The sequence below is a fragment of the Aethalodelphis obliquidens genome, unplaced genomic scaffold (genome assembly GCF_003676395.1).
Source record: "Aethalodelphis obliquidens isolate GAN/ISIS:26980383/991018 unplaced genomic scaffold, ASM367639v1 scaffold90, whole genome shotgun sequence".
NCBI classification, from domain to species: Eukaryota; Metazoa; Chordata; class Mammalia; order Artiodactyla; family Delphinidae; genus Aethalodelphis; species Aethalodelphis obliquidens.
The window spans coordinates 4,236,930-4,256,157 of NW_020838034.1; the positions used below are offsets into that span (position 1 = coordinate 4,236,930).

The following is a 19,228-nucleotide window of genomic DNA, read 5'->3' on the forward strand; positions in this document are numbered from 1 at the left end:
CTCATCCACATGTAGCACAGGGAGTATACTCGCTTTCATCATATGTTAGCTGGATGATATCACATATGCTCACAGTTTTACCATGTCTTATTTTCCCTGTCTACTGTGCTGGGCTTATGATAATCATCAGCTTAGTGTTCATCTCAGAGAGACTGTCAGTCACTGCAGCAAAGCTTGCTGGGTCAATCTGGAGAGAGAGTCATCTCTCTACCTTACCAAGTTTAGAATTGGAGAAGATAAGACGAGGTAGGTTTGCTTAGTCCTCGATTCATAACTTCGTGGTTCTGGGACGGGCATAGATGAGTAAGATGGCTGGACCAATCATTTTCTAGAGTCCTGAGTTAGTGTCTACCACTGATTGAAATGCGAGAGAAGATGAACTCGCTCCTAAACCATCCTCTTTCGGTTGCCGTACAGATATTTTTCTTCTCTTGGCTGCAAATAGGCAAGAATGCCTTCCCTGAAAATCAGATCTAAAACATGAAAAGAAATTCTAGGTGTAGCTTTCAATTCCTTACCAATCATCTCCCTCTCCCAAATTCGCCCACACCAACACCAAGAGGATGCGAAGGAGCTATTCTGGAACCCAATTAAGCAGTGGGGATTTGACATGAAATCTATTCTAGCTAGTATTTCCTCCCACAGTTGGTAACAGATAGCCCTACCTCATCCTGAAGTTTCTTATATATTAAGCAGGGCTAACAGAAAAAACCTACATGTTCTTTTTGTTTCATGAAGTTTCTCACCTTTCCCCAAGTAGGATATAGTATCTGCGTCATTCAGGGCATTTGAATGTCAATGTTGAATACGAAGATGAACATTATGGGCTGAATGTCAGAAGATCTGAAAGGCTCATGAGGAGAAGATGGAAAGAAACTACTGCAGTGACAGGAGCGTTTCCCCTCTGGCAAAAAAAGGAGAGTGGTTTGGGGTATGGGTTTTGTTTTTGTTTTCAATTTGAGAGAATAATTTCTTGTTATAATAACAAAAGATTTCACTGAAACTGGAACAGTTGACAGAGTATGGTTGAACTTAATTAAACCCTCAAGGGGGAATAAGAAGAGGGTCAAACAAAGTCAATGAATGGAGAAGCCCAAGACTGGTCTGGAATTAAATAAGATAGTAAGATTGAGAGAGCTCTATAGAGTACAGAGTATTGTGCCAATGTCAATTCCTTTTTACTTTTAGAATCATTACTGCAGGATTAGCCTCTCTCTTAGATAAAACAGATAGTTGCTTCTGTGGGATTATTTCTAAGGGTCCTGAAGACCTACCTGTCTTCCAAATTGCCCCTAAACTGATTTGTAATAAGATGGTCAAATCCTATGCCACACAAAGTTCCAATACTACTTTGGGAAATAAAAATGAAAAATATCTAGTTTAGGAATAAACGAATGAGTTGTAAAACCATCAGCTATTAACACCATGGCTCTTTTTAGCTAGCCAATCACCCTGCAAGGTTTTGAGGACATGGGCCACAGATCATGTAAATTTTCACTTATTGTTTCTCTCATTCAACAAACATATATGGAGTGTCTATTATGTGTGAGGCATTCTGGGCTCTTTTACTACATGGTAGAACAAAAAAGACAAGGTCCCTGCCCTGGAGAAGTTCATATTCTAGCTGGGGAGAGGAGCAAGAAACATAATGGATATGTAAGTGAGACAGTATAAATATCAAATATATGTAAGTGAGATAGTATACTTATAAGTACAAGAAATGCCAGGACAGAATAAAGGGGGTCAGGGATGCAGGCGAAGTGAGTGATGGCAATTTTAAATTGGGTGGGCAGTCTATGTCTCCTTGAGAAGGTAAAATTTAAGCAAAGACCTGAAGGAGTTGATTATGCAGATATGTGGGGAAGAGCATTCCAGAAAGAGAAAACTCATGTGAAGGTTCTAGGGCAGTAGCACACGCATGAGTTCAAGAATCACTGAGGGACTTCCCTGGTGGCGCAGTGGTTGAGAGTCCGCCTGCCAATGCAGGGGACACGGGTTCGTGCCCCGGTCCGGGAGGATCCTGCATGCCGTGGGGCAGCTGGGCCCGTGAGCCATGGCCGCTGAGCCTGCGCGTCCAGAGCCTGTGCTCCACGGCGGGAGAGGCCACAGCAGTGACAGGCCCGCATATCGCAAAAAAAAAAAAAAAAAAAAAAAGCTAAAGAATCACTGAGGAGCCCAAAGTGATCACAGCAGAGCAAGAAGCAGGGAGATAATACAAGGTGAGATCAGAGAAGTATGTTGAGAGAGGGGTAGACAGATCATGTAGGGCCTTACAGGTAGAAGGGCCATATAATTTATTGTCCAGATTGGAATCCATGTAAGGATAAAGGAGGTGTTACTAATAATTACACTGGGGCAATAATCTTAAAGCAGGCAAACCTGGATGTTTGGTGGCCTTACTGATAAGCCACTGTCTGGCATCTGGCTTTTACTTTGAAGCAAATGGGAAGTCACAAGATATACACTACCAGATGTAAAATAGATAGCTAGTGGGAAGCGGCCGCAGAGCACAGGGAGATCAGCTCGGTGCTTTGTGACCACCTAGAGGGGTGGGATAGGGAGGGTGAGAGGGAGACGCAAGAGGGAGGGGATATGGGGATATATGTATAGGTGTAGCTGATTCACTTGGTTATAAAGCAGAAACTAACACACCATTGTAAAGCCATTATACTCCAATAAAGATGTTAAACATAAATAAATAATAAAAGGGGTGGGTGGGTGGGGGAGAAAGCAGTGTGCCCTGAGGTTGAAACTGGGAGATAATTTGTAATTTAGATGAAAAACAGTCATCAAAAACTTAACACTTCAGGCAATTCCAACCCCAAAAGCCTCTACTTTTCCTATCAATACTGACTGTATGCCAGGTTTCCTGCAGATGTGAGTGGGAAGAATATGCTTGACACATTTGGCAAGATGACTCCTTAGAGCAGGAGGGGTGAGCCTATAGGCCACAGCAGACATCAAAGAAGGCAATGGTACTAGTCAGTCCTTTAAAAGAGGGACAGAAGGGGACCACAGATGGGCCGAGGGAATCTTTGTTTACTCTCTCTCAGAGTATTTCACCCCTACTACCACGGTTAATCCACCCCAGACAAAGAACCACATCTTATTACATTTTAGGTCCTCTACATCCTTCCTACCCAGAGAGGTTTACAACTCTCCCCCAGTTTAACGGCTATCACTCTTGTTGCATATTTTTACTGTGATAAAATATATATGACATAATATTTATAATTTTAACAGTTTGTAAGTCTACAATTCAGTAGCACTAAATACATTCGCAATGATGTGTAAGCATCTCCGCTGTTTATAATCAAAACATTTTCATCACCTGAACTCCTGTTGCTTTTTAATGTTTATTCTAAACCCAATGATTACCTCTCACTCAAACCTCCACAGTGATGAATACCACATGGCTGACAAATTCACATTTCTTAAGGCAAAATGTTCAGGTTCTGAGGCAGCTCAATGTTACTGAATGTTACTCAGTGTTAAATCTTCACTCTTCCTTTCTAAAATTATCCCATGTGGTCTCAATGTGTCCAGTTTACAAGCAAGCAAAGAGAGAGAAAAACACTACAAAACAGCTCCCACCTTCCCCAGCCTCCCTGATGCATAGGGAGAGCCACATGACACAGTGCTAACTCAGCAAAAGCTGTGGGGAGGATCTCACAGCAAAGCTTGTGAAGGAGTGGAAGGGCGGCACAGACAAGCCCTTTGCCCATCCACTCCTACTGCTTCGAATAGGGCACTAACATGGAATTGAAAGAGCCATTTTGTGGCTATAAGGTAACAAGCACACCCTATGTGTGACTAAGTGGAAAAAAAGAAGTATCCTGAGTCCCAGATGGCTTTGCAAAGCTGCTACACCAGCCCTAGGTGGTTGACTACCAGACATAAAAATAAGGCTTTGAATTAAATGTCTGTTAAATCAATGTGGTTTTTTTTGTTTGTTCATTTGTTCATTCAAGTCTCTGTTTCTTTCAATTGAATACAAATCAAAAAAACTTCTCTGCTGTGGGATCATCGTTGCTTTAATATGGTCTGTGCCAACCAACAGCAAAGTTGTCCAAACTCTCCAATTGTGTCCTGACCATTTCTAACAGGCACTATTAAATTTTTACAAAAAAATGTATACTGACAAAGATGTTAATCACACCTCTGGACTTAAAAATGAGTAGACGAGCCACATAAATTATCTTCCTTTTAAAAAAACCATTTCAAGAGATTTTCTTTAATAGCATAAAATATTTTCATGGATAAGGGAGCTTTACAAACACATATGTACCTTTGGACAAGATTATTTCCTCACCTCCACCCCTTACTCCCACGTGAAGGTGGATGTGAGATTGGAGAAATGAATACAGGAGATGGAAGAGATGGGGAAAAGGTTGGTACAAAGAATGGACTATAACACTGTGTTTGGTTACACTCCTGTGTCCCAGCAGAACTGCCACGGGCTCCCTTCAGCCTAGCTTGCCACCAGCACCCCTGCAGACGCACCAACACGCTCAGCTGCTTTACTTCCAAACCTCTGGTCCTCAGTCAGGTTCTTCTATCTTCTCTAGAAACCTCCCTAGCCCTTTTCTTTTTTGGAAAATGTTAAAGTCTCTAGAACTGGCTAGGGACCTGAAGAGAGGCATGATTTAGGGGTGAAAAGAAAAATCATCAAAATTTCTTCATATGCAGGCTTCAAGAAAAAGACGAGACACATGAAAGAAAAATGAGAAAATGGCATAAATAAGTACCCACTTGTTTTATTCTTCCCCTTGATACTGAGAAGAGCCCTGGGGGGCTCCTGGGCACAAAAGCCTTTTTGTGTCCCCCATTCTCTGATTACAGGAAATAGGTTTCATTCAGCCTCCATGACCTTCCCTGAGTTCCAACGGGCAGATTCAAGAAGTTGCTAATTAGGGAAGGGAGGGGAGGCCAGACCAGGGAGAAACAGTCAAGAGAAACCATAGTGCAGCCTTGGGGCAAGGTCCTGGCTCCTCATCAAGGGATACACACAGCAACATCTTTGAGCTGTTTTGTACAGACCGAAAGCCCCACCACGTGGGAGAAATTAATGGGTAACATACGAAGGAATGCTGCCGGCAAGCAAGTAGACCCCAGACCAGTTGGAACCAGAAGGTTGATGATGCTGACTCCCACTTACCTCACCACCAACCAATCAGAAGAATGTTCACGAACTGATCACGTCCTCTTCGAACAATTGCTATAAAACTCCCCACTACCTCCTCCAGGGTGGGTCACACAGTTTTGAGGACATTAGCCTGCTATGGCCCCCTTTGCCTGGCAAAGCAATAAAGCTATTCTTTTCTACTTCACCAAAAACTCTGTCTCCGAGATTTAATTTGGTGTCAGCATACAGAGGCTGGATTCGGCTTCACCGTTGACCCACAGTTTTTCTTTAATAGGAAGTAATACTTTACCTCCTCCTCTATGATGGATTAAGGGTACATTACAGGAAGTATAGAAACTTTATCAAAGAAATTGAAATTAATTACTACCATTTTATGCCTATTAAATTAGTAAAGTTAAAAACTACAAATATATTTATGGAGACTCTGATAACTTGCAGGACATCCTAGAAAGCAATTTATTAATACATATTGAGTCAAAAAATAGTTATAACTTTGACTTAACAATTGCACTTGTGATATATCTTGTGAAATAACTCGAAAGAAGATTCCACATCAGTTACACATAATGAAAATTTGAAGATGCTCAGTTCAGAGTTACTTAGGATAGCAAAAGAAGAAAAAGGAAACAATCCTAATGCAATAAATATTAATGACAATGTGCCAGGCTGTGTGCTAAGCAATGGAGATACAATTCAAAAAGACAAACAAACCTCATGCCCAAAGGGGGCTTATATTCTAGTGGAAGAAACAAATAAAAACATGTGTCAAGTAGTGATCACATCAACAAAAAATAAATGAAGCAAAGAAAATCATTGAGCTTCTATATGATGGAGCCAGAAATTAAACTCAGGTCATGTGAGTTATGCTCTTCTCAATGCTTTACCAACTTACCTCAAAGCAGACCCAGGAAATTCATTCAGATCTGCTGCTCTAAATTCCCCCATGGAGAACAAGAAAGGAAACCATATTAGAGAAGCTATGAAGAAGAGAGAATTTCAGGACCCCAAGGTGTTTTTCCTCCCAGGAGGGCAGGTGACTTTGTGAAGCCATGGGAGTGACCAGCTCACAGGACAGAGGCCAAGGCAGTGAGTGGGGTTTCCCTTCAGCTTCTTCCCTGATTTCTGAGTGTGGCTGAGACCAAGACCATGGCCCTACTCCCACAGAAAACTTGCTTCAGGAGTCATCTTACAACATTTTATTCAATGGAAGCTCTCAGAACCAGAATCTGAAGTGTCACCAAATTGGGGGGGCACCATTTATTCACAAAAGACCCAAATTCTATGTTCCTTCAGACCCTCTTGCTCTGCCCTTGGTATACAAGGGCCTATGGACCTCAAAATGTCATTTAGAGAAAAAACTATGATGACTTTCCAATGCAGCTATTCCCAACTTTCCAGCAAATTATCTGTGAAGACAAAGATAGATGTGAAGATTTGCAAAGAAAAATCTTACACCATCAGTCAACCTATTGCCAGAATGTGAGAAGCTGATGGTAATGACTTGATAAGTGCAACCAGAAGCCTTAATATACTTTACTACCCAAAACCAAAATCAAAAAGTGTGAAGACATTTTGTCCCTCCCCCAATTGCTGCCCCTCCAGATTAGAGAAATTGAGTCTGTGCCAAGTAGAACTGAGATCAAACCCTTCTTGGCATGAATATTGATATTTTAGCAGCCAAAGTGTCACCTGTTCTCATCCTCCTTCTTTCTACATACATTCATGAATTACACTATCTAGAAAACATCAGGGAAAATTTGGGGTGAGGGTGGAGGTGCTGGATCCTGGCAACACATTCCATTAGTGGTCCAGGGAATTATACATCCTCACTATAACATGTTGTAGGTGGGGTAGAGTCAGGTAGAGCTCTAGAAACAACTCTTTTTTTTTTTTTTTTTGGCAGTACACGGGCCTCTCACTGTTGTGGCCTCTCCCGTTGCGGAGCACAGGCTCCGGACGCACAGGCTCAGCGGCCATGGCTCATGGGCCCAGCCGCTCCGCGGCATGTGGGATCTTCCCGGACCGGGGTACGAACCCGTGTCCCCTGCATCGGCAGGCGGACTCTCAACCACTGCACCACCAGGGAAGCCCTCTAGTAACAACTCTTACTGGGAATTGTGGTTTTCTTGTAATCCAGTGTTCAGCATCTATAATAAACAGTAAGTACACCTGAAACTACTAAAATATGTCAATTATATCTGAATTTTTTAAAAAAGCAAAACATAAATGAATAAAATAAACAGTAGGACAAGACTCATATCAGTTAGAAGAAGCCACACAATACTAGCTTGTAACAACAACCACAGCGAGATCAGGTAGAACTGGGCACATTCATCTGCATTTTCACCTCAGATTAGACTGATGATTATTCTAATAGCAGAGTAGACAGTCCACATCTCCTTTGGGAGATGCTGGGGATGTATAGAGCTCTTCTTTATCAAGGAAATTAAAACAACCTGGCATGAGGCCTAATAAAACACCTTATAGAGCAAAGCAAAAGAGACCTTGTTATACTTTGGAACTAGATAGAGTAGTGCTTGCACAACACTATGAACATTGTAAAAGCCGCAGAATTGTTCACTTTAAAATGGTTAATTCTATGTTATGCAAATTTCACCTCCATTTTAAAAAAGGAGTGAGAAAACATGTGGTAGCAATTTACTTGGACTCTAAGAAAATGACTTGTCCCCACAGAATTAATGACATAGGACTTATGAAACAAGAAGCAAGGGAAATATATAAATATTGATCCTAAAAAAAAAGATGTTTAAAAAGGAGAAAGCAAACATAGAAGAAGTATAATATGAAAATAAAGCTAATCACACCAAATCCAAACATATCCATTACCCCAATACATGTAAATTAAACTTGTCAGTTAAAAGAGAATGACGGATTGGATTACAACACAATCCAACTTCTGTGCTACTTACAAAAGACACACCTACAGCATGAAAATAATGAAAAGTTGAGAAGAGATACATTCAGCCAAATACTAACCAAAAGACAGCCAGTATAGAGATATTAATATCAGCCAAAGAAGACTTTAATACAAATAGCATCATTAAGGACAGAGTTCCTATGCAATGAATAAAGACTAAAGTCACTAAAGCAATGTAACAATTCTAAACATGTACACACATTATTAAATAGACTCAGTAGATTTAAACAAAAATTGAAAGACCTGCAAAAATAAATTGACAAATCACCACGATGGTGGGAGACTACAGCATGCCTTTTTTCAGTCAATTATGATTCAAGCAGCCAAAACAATTCAGCAAAAATATAGAAGAGTTGAATAACACAATTAACAACTTCATCTGATGGAACATTTAGAAATATTTATTATGTATTTAATAGATGTAATATTTTATGTATTTTAAAAGATGTCTCAACCAATTTCCAAGAATAGTTGTCACATGGATTTAATTGGTTCCTCAAACTCTAGGAATTTAGCCATAACTGTGGGAAAAATGGGGTTCAACCTTAAATGAACAGAAATAAACTTTCTGCCATGTAATACTATAAGAAATAGAAATTAAAATGTGTAATAAAAAAAAGTTTAAAAGCTATACTTCTTGCCCTTCTGAATCTGTGAAGAGTTTTATCTGCTAGGTATTTTTGTAATTGCAAGAATAATGTATAATACAGTATTGTACTCTGCTGTTTTTAGCCTAATATTACATCATAGGCATTTTGTCACGCCATTGTTCTTGTCTTTTTCTTAGAAACTGATCCCCAGCCCTAAAGTTTTTCCCTCCTTCAGCCAGAAGTCAAAAGCCTCTAAAAATAAACTCACGTCAATAAGACACCTGCAGACCAACACATCTAGAAAATCAGAATTCCTTTTAAACTCAGTCTGGATCAACCTCCTGCACAATATATTCTAATTCCTGCCACAGCCAAATGCATTTCCTTTTGTTAAAGTCTCAGTTGTGGTGAAATAAAAGCCAACTTCTATTCCCTCAGTCAACTGAAGATTTAGAATCAGACTACACACAGCTTTTCCTTTTGTGGAATATAGTCAGTGCCACCCGTTTTCCCACCACAGAAACCCACAGCTATTGTTCCTTTCTAATTTTTCAACGAGCAAATGGTTCCCCAGAGCTTTTTCTAGAAAAATTCCCACAGGCCTTACCTCACTGGAATCTCGTTCCACAGCAAACTAGTCCTTGAGTCAATGCTGCAGGAATGACGATTAGCCTTCTTAGGGTAGAAAGATATATCAGGTAAAGCTCTTCATTAGTTAACAGTGGGACATGATAAGAAGAGAATTTGAAAGGTAACAAGGAAACAGTGCCCCTGGCTAGTTTCACTTGGAAACTGGAGTAGTCCTTGCTGTTACCTGGGTGCTAAACCCTGGAAAAGAAAAGGCACAATTATTACAGCATTTTAAGAGTCCTCCCACCAAATTCTTAGTTTCCTGTTTCCTTTTCCAGTCAAGTCTGAACAGTTTTTCTATTCATTTGAGAACTCAGCCAAAGATATTTCAGGTAGAGGGAAATGAAAGCAAGGAGGTCTTCCTTTATTTTGTTTCCCAAATTTCAAAGGGATTCACATCTGGAGTAGTGGGTCTCAAAGTGTGGCCCCTGGACCGGCAACATCTGCAACACCTGGAAACTTGTTAGAAATGCAAATTCTTGGGCCTCACACCAGATAAAATAAATCTGAAACTCTGGGGGTGGCACCAGCAGGCTGTGTCTGAACAAGTTCTTCAGGGTGATTCTGAAAACCACTACTCAGAACATTCCTGTCTAAACGTCTGCCAGCTGAGCTCATAAATTCTTATAGCCTTGGGTGAGGTTCAGGTTGCAATTTTAACCAGATTGCCAAGCAGAGGGTTGAGTGAGCAAACAAATCCTGCCAGAAAATCAGGGCAGTGGAAGTGGCTGAAAGAGATATTGGTTAGAATAATGATCACATTAGTACCACACTGAGGCTCTTAGAGCAGGCATGGGCAGGTCTACTATGGAATCCAGATAATCTCCCAGCTCCAGGGCTGGGAGCAAATAAAGTAATATCTCGGTTCTCCCAGGACCACTCCCAACAACAATTGTTGAGCCTTCCTGCAATGATGTCCAACATGGTATCAGCTCAGATATAAGGTACAAGAAGATGTGACAGACCATATGAGGGATAGGAAATTAGCATTAGGGGCTCACCAGACTGACACCTGACAGAAGCATAAGACCTACCTGTCAGCTCTTATTCATTCATTCATCTATGCATTCATTCAACAGATATTTGTTGAGCACCTATGTGGTCAGACACATTTTTTAAGTAGCTAAACTGCTATGGCATTTGCATACAGCCATTTTTGGCCATACAGCCACTTTTTAAAAATTTAAGTAGCTGAACTGCTATAGTGACCTCTCCATTCTTCAGAAATTTCCTGGAGGTACTTATGGTTCTTTTAGAGAGCACTGAACTAGGCACTTTTAACCTTGCTTTGAGTGAGTTCTATCAACTCTGATGAATACAATAGGATTGAAAGCCTGGGTTATGCCCCTGGACATTGAGGACTAATACTTGGATTGTCATACACTATGGATCTGGACATTTGGGTCACCTGGTATGTACATCATCTGGAATTCAAATCCCTATAAGAAAATAACTCATCACATCTGGCAGGAACTGAACTTTTCTTGACCACTACCGTGATCATGCCTCAGGGTTAAGAATGCAGGCCCCTCAAAGTAGAGTCTCTATGCAAACTTAAAAGTAAGCAGTTATTTTTCCCATCCTAGGTAGATGACCCTGGCAAAACCAAAGGCACAAGTAGGTTTGAGGGTAGAGCTTTCCCAGATGGCATTTTCTGGAAATAGGATGGTACTCATTTTATAGTGTGATATCTGTCTTTAAGAATTAGGGGGACTTCCCTGGTGGCGCAGTGGTTAAGAATCCACCTGCCAACGCAGGGGACACGGGTTTGATCCCTGGTCTGGGAAGATCCCACACGCTGCGAAGCAACTAATCCCGTGTGCCACAACTACTGAAGCCCGCGCACCTGGAGCCCGTGCTCCACAGCAAGAGAAGCCACCGCAATGAGAAGCCCGCGCACCGCAATGAAGAATAGCCTCCGCTCGCCACAACTAGAGAAAGCCCGCATGCAGCAACGAAGACCCAACACAGCCAAAAATAAATAAATAAATTTATTAAAAAAAAAAATAAAAGCATTAGAGAGGACATGATGTACTGGGTTAGGTTAAGATTTGGGCAAGAGAAGATTTCCTGAAAAAGAAAAAAAAAATGCTGGTGCTGTAGCCAAGTTTCAGGGAAAGGTGATCTTTCTTAAGGAAAATGGAAAATGGACAATAAGGTGGTTAATGGGATACGATCTTCTAGTAGTGCCTTCAAACCCCCAAATGGGCTATCTTCCTTTTAGTCTTGGGGGCTTACCATTAAATACAGAGGATATCTTGTCTTATATTACGGAGGTAAACCTGTTTGGAGAACGTATCATCATCGTCCAGAAGTGAGGCCTCTAAGCTCTTACGCACGTATTGTGTGCATGCGGCACTAGCTGGCCCAGCTCCAAACACACCAAGGACCGTTGTGAGTGAGGAACAGTGTGGGGAGTTTTTGACAGATCTTCTGGATAGCAGTCACTCTCACTCACTGGATTATGAAGAATCACATTTATTAACTGCTGAGATACTAAAGTTGTATCCTGGAAAGAAATGCATTCCTTAATATTTCTATGTCCCTAAGAGTGTCTGGAAGGCTTTTCCTATACCACTATCCCCCTTTAGACTGGTTATTTCCCCCAGCCCCAAGACTGAGCTTCGCGAATACTCCAGCCTCACAGCTGTAAAAATTTCAATGGGTGAGAATGGATAGTGGGCACATACTGACATAAGGCTCTAGCCATACTGTCAGAGTTTGAATTTCCATCCTTCTTCAAGAGGAGGGCAGAGAACCCAACAGGATTAACTGAGTCACAGGAACCTGTTTTAGGATTAAACATTATTATCTATATAATACCAGAAGAGCTGTTCTTCTGGTTCCAAGAGTAAATACTGCATATAACGAAAGGCACAGCCACATTCTAATGTGAAGGTAAGTCTGCATCCTGTTGTGTAAAGACCTTTCCCTTGATCGACTATATGATTTGTTAACACCCAGATATAGGTAAAACAATTAGGGAGGCTGCCTGTGACAGTAGGCAATACTGGTGAGAGTATAGGTGGTGTGCTGGGGATTACCGCAGCATAGGATTCCAGCCAGGATGTCCAAGTGCAGAAGGAAGCCATATGATAGATGAAAGGTCATCCACACAGAGTGTTACGGGTGTGACGTCATAGGGATGGTTCCTGTAGTGTGTGCATTGGCTCAGTAGGTGGCTGGGGTCACTGAACAGGCCAGATATAGAAAGTATTTCCAATGGCTTGAAACTCAACTTTACGTGGAATCTATAGTTATGAACCAGTATCCAAGGTTGTGGTCTTAAGAAAGTTGAAAAGAGGATTGAGTAGACCTGAATCTGACATTTATCTCATTACTTCTCAAGAACAGAGCATTTCTTACCTGGAATGTGCTTTATGGAGCCACCAGGCTCTCCAGGGGCACAGACTCTAGGACTGAGGCTACTATTTGATGAGCATCAAAGGGAAGTTCCTTCTCCACTCCTCCACAACTTTCACTGATTCTCTATTCCCTTCCTCTGGAGCCATCCCTGCTAGGAGCCCAGGTGAAGCTGTCTGGAAGGTGTGGCCTTGACCATTATTATAAATCCAGGTTAGTGGGACAAAGATGGTTTTCACCAGCTCACAATATTAGCCCAACTGACCTGCATGGTTCCTGAGACTGTTTATTCAAATTTCCCTAGGGGAGTGTACAATCTCATGCCAAATCTTAGAAGAGCAGACATAAATCACTATCATACAAGATGCCTGAACATTCTCTTCCAGTGGATCCTGAGAACGGTTGTGGCCCATGTGGACCATGTCTGACTGGGAAAGTGGCTTCGTGAAGACCACATGAGGCAGCCAGGGATCCTGCATAGTTTGCCCTTTCAATCCAGCTTCTTGTGCAGTGGTATAACACACTTCTCAGTCTCCTCTTTTAGGCAGGATAACAGAAATGCCATTTTTAAGCCTCTCCTCAAAATGTGAGTGCCTGTATCTCCACTGATATTTAAAGCTGAATTAGGAATCATATCTTTTTCCTAGGATTGTAGGTGTTGGGTCTGTAGGCACAAGGTAAGCAACTCTATCCCTGACTTTGAATTGGCTACAAAGCCACCAACCAGACACAGAAACCCAAAGAACTATGTTTATTAGGCAAAACTGCTGTTGTGCATGATTACCTTTTATCAGAAAGGTGGGTGTCCATTACACTCGGCCCCATGTGATATTCTGGGAACCTGAACGTAATGCAAGGGTGAAACCGTGAACTTCAGGATGTTATGAATTAATCTGAGACAGAGAGACCCAAGAGACAGTACAACAGGACAAACTCAAATCAAAGCTAAGGAAATATCACAGATAGTCAGTATGAAAGACTACACTGAAAAGGAGCCCAGGCATAAGACAACAGAATGGCAATAGAGGAAAAGCACACATGAGCACAAAGGGTTTAAAGAGGAGAGAGGAAAACTGAGCCTGGAAGAAGACAGCGGCCTGAGTTCATAGAACCCCTGTGGCCTTGGGTTTCATAGGAAAGGGTCCAATGAAGTGACCAGTCCAGCTTGGAAAAGGCCTGTGCACCTCGGGCCTTCCATAGTCACTTGACAGCTTCTGAAACTGTAGTAAGAAATCTGGATGCTGCAGAGAAAAAAACTTAAGATGGAAGAGGTACTGAGAATGTTTTTTTAAAGAAATTGTAGAGAAAGAAATACAGATGAGTACAGAAAATTGAAAAATTGGTTTCCACTACCAAGTTACTTTTTTGTGTTACTTCAGCAACAGTTGTTTCAGAAATGAATGAGAATAATGAATAAGCAGCTAGGGATGGCAATAGCTTTTATAGACAGTAGTTAACAGAAATTTTGCAGCCAAGGGAAGAACAGAAATAGGTCAATACATCTTGGGAGGCTTAGTAGATAGCAGAAAAATAAACTGCTTTATATGGAGGTGACAGGTGTGTGTATGTGTGTGTGTGTGTGTGTGTGTGTGTGTGTGATTGTGTGTGTGTTAGGCTGAATCTCAAGTGTCAAAAGAAATTTCAAGAAAGAGTGAGAGTAACAGAAGATCAGATCAGGGTCCCAAAGGCAACAGGAAAGGATGTGCCCTGGAGCAAAGGTGACATTAACTATAAAGAAGAAGAGAAATGCTTCATCCTATGAGGCAGAAGAGCTGGGAATATGGGGAAAATAATAACACATCAAGTTCGTGCATTTTGTATATAGATGCTTATTTCAAACTGAGAAGCCCTAGGTTATCCAGTAAAATATGGCTTCTCCAGGTGGGTCGTTAAGTCAAGTAAAGTGAGGTTATTGATCTCCTTCCCTAAATCAATGGATGCTTCTTTGTACAAGGGAAAAAAATGGAGGATGCAGAAGGTCAGCAGCAATGATTCAGGCTCAGAACCCCTAAAATAAAATGGCTCAGAAGCAAGTAAAAGAAAACAAATTGAGGTCACATTTATCTTGCTAGATTTCTGGATCAGGATGACATTTTGAGCACAGATTTGAATTCCACCCTCAGGTCTTTGATATGAAAAATTTTATACAAAATATTTCAAATATAAATTTGAAAGAATAAGATCATGAACACTTGTATACCCATCACTTAGATTCAAGAAATGTTAACAATTTGCCTGAATTGTAAACATTATGTTGGTGTTTATCTGTATATATTTACTGCTGAACCATTTGAAACTGGGTTAGATATCATGATATTTAGCCACTAAATACTTCAGCATACATCTCCTATAGGAAAAAAGTCTTCTATAGAGCCTCGATACCTTTATCACCACCTAGGAATATTATCAAAAATACCCTGTTATCAAGCAACTACTGGGCCATACGGTCAAATCTCCCAAACAGACGAACAATTGCTTTTATAGTAAGTTTTTTCACACTAGAATCCAATCAAAGCTTATGCACTACATTTGTTTTATATCTTTTGTTATTTTTAAACCAGAACAGCCACCCACACACACATATATTTTTTAATACCCGTGACGTGGGGATTTTGAAGAAATTCTAACAATCACCTTATAAAATTACCATATTCCTGAGGCATTGTCCCTTGCAGCATTGTTTAACATGCTCCTGTGTCTCCTGTATTCCCTGTATAGTGGAACTCTGGACTAAAGTCTTGATTAAATACAGATGAAACATTTTAGGCAATGGTATTCAAAGGCAATGCTGTTGCTTCACATTGCATCACACCAAGAGGCACACAATGTCGAGTGGTCCACTATCAATGAGGTAGTTTGATGCCAACAGCCCTCTATATTTTAAAGGTACACTTAACCCTTTTCAAACAGGAAGTAATCTATAGGATGACACTTAGCATCATCTAAACATTCTATTTCCTAAAAAAACTTTCACCTAATGGTTCCAAATTCACTGATAATAACTGCCAGAATTAATTATTTCAGGATGGCAAAATGGTGATTTCTAGTGGCATCATTCCTTCTATATTTATTAGCAGGCAATCTGCAATACTTACATCACTTCCTCCTTTAAAAGGCAATGCAGTGGTCATGTGGGCTACCCACCAATATTCCATTTTTTTCTTCCTTCTGAGTAGAAGGAAGAAACCCTTAGAAGGAAGGACTAATCCACGATGGGTGGATTAGTCAGCTTTTGCTTCAGTAACAAACAATCCAAAATCTTACTGGCTTATAACGACAAACATTTCTTGCTCACAAGTCTGTGATTTGCCTGTGGCTCAGCTGTAGCTCTTCTGGGCTTTGCTCCAGGCTCCAGATCAGTGTAATGTGTCTCTCAAACCAGGAGTCTGAAAAAGAAGCAATGGCTCCTGGGGGCCTGCTCTTCTCTCGCTGGATGGCATGAGCTCCAAAGAGAGAGTAAAAGCCTGAGATGCCTTGTAAACCATCTGCTCCAGGCCAGTGTGCTGTCACTTCCACCCACATGGCATCAACCAGAGCAAGTCACAAAATCAGTAGAGGGAGGAAGTTTACTCTCTTCCTGGGGAAAAGGGGAGAAGAAAGTTATTTCCTAAAAACATTATACAATCTGCCATCGTGGGATTGAACTTTTCTACCCTCCTAAATTGGGACATGACCATATATCTTGCTTGGGCCATGGAAATATGAACAGACATGTGGTGTATTTTCCAGCACCTTCCTTTCCACTGCCACAGCAGCATTCTAAATTATTGAGTCTCTGTCACTTTGCGTCCCCAAGTGAGGATGACATAGATCAGAACACCTGCTAACCCAAGGTAGACATGTAGTGAAAGTGAAAAATAGACTCTCTTGTCTCAAGCCACTAAGATTTTGAGGTTGTGGCATAACCTACCTATCCAGACTAACACAAAGTAAAGTTTAATTCTTTCTTTTTAATTACTAATTTTCAGAATAAGGAGTGGGTGTACTAAGAATCCCCACTGTAGCAAATAAGCTTTTTATTTCCCCCTTTCTCTTTTTTTGTTTTTCCTTTCCTTTTCTTATCTTTTTTTTGAATATCATTATGGACTCATTTTGATTGATATGATCAATCATAAGCATTATTCTTTCGAGGCTCATACTGTCCCAGACTTGGCCAGTGAGAGTTCTGTCCTTTTAACAAGACGATTAATCTTCAGAATTTCCTTCTACTCTGACGGAGTAAGAAATCTTAAGCTCACTTTAAATTTCCCTGCTTCACACCTAGAACTTGCCACTTCTCTAAGGAGCCTTGGTTCTTTCTAGTGAGAATGGTATTTCAGAAAACAATACCTGAATGTCAGGTGTTCTCATTGCTACTGGAGTATATTGATTTCTAAGCTCTTTCATTGGACAGAGCATATTCTCACATTTTCTTTCTCTCCCTGTCCCTCTCAACACACACATATATGTATATGTGTATAGATAGATAGATAGATAGAGAGATATATAATAGACTTACAGATTATATGCAGATAAATATAGATTACACAGATTATATCGTATGCATGCTATATTTTATATAGACTACGTGTAGATGATATTATATATAACCTTGTGCTCTTATTGATATTTCCAACTCAGATTTTATATTATAGGGTTCTCCCCATTACCTTCTTTGTTTCTATTGTTTTTTTCTTTTCTCAGACACTGAAAAACTTGAATCCTAACACCATGAACAGTTTTGCTTATTTGCTTTTTTTGTTTGTTTGTTTTCTGGCCACACCATGTGTCTTGTGGGATCTTATTTCCCTGACCAGGAATCGAACACAGGCCCTCGGCAGTGAAAGCACAGAGTCCTAACCACTGGACCGTCAGGGAATTCCCTGCTTATTTGCTTTATTCTACAACACGCATACAATAATTTCAAAATTATAACATCAACAATAAAACAACTGAGTGAAGTTTAGGATTCCCTTGAGTTCTTTTTGTCCTTAGAAACCCTGCCACCAAAAGATGGACTCTGTGAGTCAGAGTGCTGTGTGCAAAAGACATTTGAAATATTTCCTTTTACTGTATAGTTATATGTTATCTATTAAATATGCAATTTGGTTAACTGGCTACAGTTTTTAGTTGAGCAGACAAGATATGTGCAACTTGTCTTGCGTAAGGATCCTGGGGCAGCTTGCTCTGCCACCTCTTCCTGTCTTTCTGATCACCTGTGTCATTATGTCAGCTATTGGCCTGTCTTTTGTTCCTAAACTAAACTGTCCTCCCCTGCCAGGGAGCTGGCTGTGAAAAATGTTAGGTATTTAGTATCCCTACACCAATTTCAAAGAAAATCCTTGTTTGTTATAACTCTTGGGCCAGATGTGGAAGACTGGGCTGGCATGTGTAGAACTGCCAGGGAGGAGGACATGATTGCAGGGAAGACAGAGAGAATCAATGAGGAGAAGATGAAGGGAGAGAGTGACAGCTCAAGAGAGAAGGAGGGAACTAGCTGTGACTTGGAAGGGAAAGGCTGGTCATGGACACTAGTGCTGTGAGGATCCTCCAAATAAGGCTGAAGGAACCTGAGTCAGAACCTTAATATCTGCAGGCAACTGATTCTTTTTCAGCAGGTACTGTTCTAAAGACTTACCCCTATTGGCTCATTTAATCCCTCTGGCAACTAGATGGTAGGGTGTATGATTATCCCCATTTTACTGATGAGGGAAGTGAGGCAGAGAGAGGTTTTGTAATTCACCCAGAGTCATAGAGATATTGAGTGGCAGAGTCAGGATTCAAACAACAGAGCCTGGTCCAAACTCCAGCACATCATAAGAAGCTCTTCCTCCAAGAGCCAGGTAACTGGCTCTTAGAAAGTTAAAGGATTATTCAAGACCAGTGAGATTCCCTACTGCCTGTATAAACTGGTGATAGAAACTGTAAAGGGAGCCCTCCAACCATGTTTTCATCCCAGTGAAGCCCTTAATCCCTAAGTGACTGTGGAATAATTTTCTTGTTTAGAAACCACAATCTTACCCAACACCATGACTCAAATAACAGGCTGTGACAACCATTCTGAGCACAGACTCTGTTTGATTGTATTGTGAGCGCAATCTGTATACATGGGAAAATTATGAGATCTCAGACACTAGTTTGGTGTGATTCTGTAAGCTCCTATTTTTGCTTGTTTTTGTTTTCTAGGTTTTTGTTTACTTGCTTTGCACGTGTAATGTTATCCTCCTTCAACACATGGGCTCTCAGTTTTTCTTCTATTCAAGTATATTTAAACCTGGGCTCCAGGCTCACAATGTGGTTTAAGGTTTCAAACAACTCTCTCATCTCCCTGTGCTGGTTTTATAAACCAGATAATGACCATAGGGTACTCACTCCACTGACAAATCTTATATTTCAAGGGCACTCTGCCACATAGGAAGTAAGAAATAATAATGAAGCAAATTCCATGGATGTAAAGTGGTGAGGAAGCACTCTTCCTTTGGAGTCCGAATTTAAAATCATGTCATTGAAACTTATGGTCTTTACTGTTTATACATTTTTTATATCCAGGACAAGAGTTTAAGCCAAGAGCCTACATACATC

General features: G+C 40.8%; 1 protein-coding gene across 1 annotated transcript in view; it reads right to left on the bottom strand.

Moving 5' to 3' along the window:
- IFI16 (interferon gamma inducible protein 16) overlaps positions 1-9,435 on the bottom strand; it is a 73,151-nt gene extending 63,716 nt beyond the window's left edge. The window contains exon 1 of the mRNA XM_027095253.1: positions 9,282-9,435. The gene's annotated coding sequence lies outside the window, so the exon portion shown is untranslated. The remainder of the gene's footprint in view (positions 1-9,281) is intronic.
- Positions 9,436-19,228: the final 9,793 nt, after the last annotated feature.